Source organism: Bidens hawaiensis, unplaced genomic scaffold (assembly GCF_021521415.1).
Source record: "Bidens hawaiensis isolate Kalapana, Puna unplaced genomic scaffold, B.hawaiensis_p1.1 tig00000369_1, whole genome shotgun sequence".
NCBI classification, from domain to species: domain Eukaryota; kingdom Viridiplantae; phylum Streptophyta; class Magnoliopsida; order Asterales; family Asteraceae; genus Bidens; species Bidens hawaiensis.
The window spans coordinates 4282957-4285413 of record NW_027491028.1 but is presented as its reverse complement, the minus strand read 5'-3'; positions in this window follow the sequence as shown (position 1 = coordinate 4285413).

The window sequence follows — 2457 nt, the reverse complement described above, 5'->3', positions numbered from 1 at the left end:
TCATGGCTGGAAACCAAAATTCTTCTGGGTCTGAGAAGACGTCATTCCTTTCAGGATGAAGAAACGTAAGTCGGATGCTCCCATGCCCGTGGTTCTTGCCAGTGCTCATGAGGGTCAGGCGTGGTATAAAACGCTAATTTCCACGCCAACTCCTCTACGCCCAATTCATGAAGGGGCGATGGTAAGCGCCAAGATGAGCCGTCTATGGCCATTCCCCAAGTTAGAACCGTACTACGAAATGACCAACAAGAGTAAGCTTCGTGTTATATCTCTCTGTTTTTTTTTTGTAAACGCCCAATTTCTGACTTGTTCTATTGTTTATATAGTTGAGGGTTCCGCCTTCAGCACGTTGTTGGATCATGAAGGGGGGATGATGGTGCGTCGTCCTATCGATAAAAGGGATGCACACTTTCTTGAACGCACCAGTTCTAACTTTGTGTTTCCCACGGCGTTTCGTTCGGAACCCAAAGTTTCTGAAGCAATGTATGCCAAAGGTGAGGCATACGTTAAAGATTGCATCCAAAAAGGTGAGGGTATTTTGAAACCCCGACCTGTGACTGCCGTTACTTCTAGCGGAGTGATCGTACTCTTTTCTTCTAGAGAGGAGTCATCACTTTGTGAAGAAGTTTGTTCAACTGATGCTAATAGAGATGTGGGTTCAACTGCATGTCTTAACTGTCAACGAGCCGTTGCTAGCCAGGCGGCGGGTCAAGATGACGTTGATACTGCTGCGGACGTTAAGGGTCCGGAAACTGATGATGTTGCCGCTGAGGGTACACGTCCGGTCGTTGATGCGGGCACTTCTAAGGTGGCGGGCAAGCGTAAGGTTAACCCGGTAAAGATTGTCTTAAAGAAGAAAAAATCCAAAAAGACAAATCCTGCCGCCTTGGAAGCGCGTTTGGAGCAATTTGATGTTGAAGACCCTTCGTTAGGTATGCAAAACCTTTCTTTACTTTGTTATCTTATTTGGATTGGAGTATTCCTAACCCTCCATTAATGGTTTTCAGTGAACCTGGACAACCTTTCCGAAGGTATTTCTGGTTTGAAAGACTCACCTCTTCGTCCGCCATCACCGCCTCCTAACACTGCCAAGGACCCGGTCATTGTGGCGGATGATTCTCCCTTGAAGGACAAGGGGGTCGACACAACTGATCATGCCAAGGTGTCGCCCTCTTATAATGTTACTGTTTCAGGGATCAAGGGGGTGTAAGCATGTTCCCTTATGCTCCCCAAACTTCTCCTACTCCTGAAGAGGAAGACCTTACCCCGCATCAACCTAATTGGTCCTTACGTCAGGATTCGACATTCCGTGACGTGGACGTATGTTATGAATTTTTGCGGGAGAGTCTTCCGCACGGTGAAAAGGAGAGACGTCGCCTCAGTATCCGCCAGGAATTGCTGAACTCTCACTCTTACTATGTGCAAATTCTATTTCCACTACCCAGGAAATAACCAGAGACTGGCTGGCGATGAATGAGGAATGGGACGAACTGGCGGCCTCTGCTTCCGATGCCAAAGAAGAAGCCCTTAGGGTTATCAACGAAGCTAGGGAAGCCAACCAGGCCCTGGAGGCGGAGAGGTTTTCTCGATCCGCTGCTGAGGAAGAGAGGGGTGTTCTCCAGAAAAAATTGGACGAACAAGCCAAATTGATGAATGAACAAGCCAAGTCGATGGAGACCCTTCAAGCTGAATCGGCTTCTAAGGACAAGCGTCTACTTGACCTTAATGCCAAGAACCGTGCACAGGCCTTGGAATGCGTTGGTCATAAGTTGGAACTTGTCCAAGCCAAAGCGGATCGAAAATGGCTACTGTCGGAAGCCATCCCCAAGATATATATTTTATTCTTATCACAAATAATCTAAGTGTTTTAGAGTTACTCATGTATGATTTTTTCAACAGGTCATCGCCGATGTTCGGTCTAGTGATGAGCTTGGGAACTGCGTTGCTATCCTTCTGAAAGCTTCTAAACAAGTTGGTCGCCAACTGGGTTTCCAAGAAGGTTACCAGTTTGGCTCAACTTCCAAGCGTCCGGAAGAGTATGTCTTAGCTGGTCAAGACATTGTTGCCATCCTTAAGCAGAAATCAAAGGATTTCTATTCTCTGAAATTTTCTTTGACGGATCAGATAACCGAGCTTGCTGATAAGGAAGACAGCATCCAGCGATTAAAAACTCTTCTTGAACTTGATGAAGAGGAAGAAGATGCAGAAGAGGTGGGAGATGCGGGAGGCGAGGATACCGGACACAATGATGCTGCACCGTAAATTTTTTTGTTCCTGTAGTTGGTCTTCTCTTTGTTTATGTTGTAATCCCATTTGTATAAATAAAGAAGGTTTAGTTTTGCATCCGGTAGATTTTGTTTATTTGTCATAATATAAATGTGTATAGGATCTTCTTTGTATGCCAATAAAGGATTACAAGTCATAAGAAAATTTCTATTAGAAAGGCATAAGCCGAAT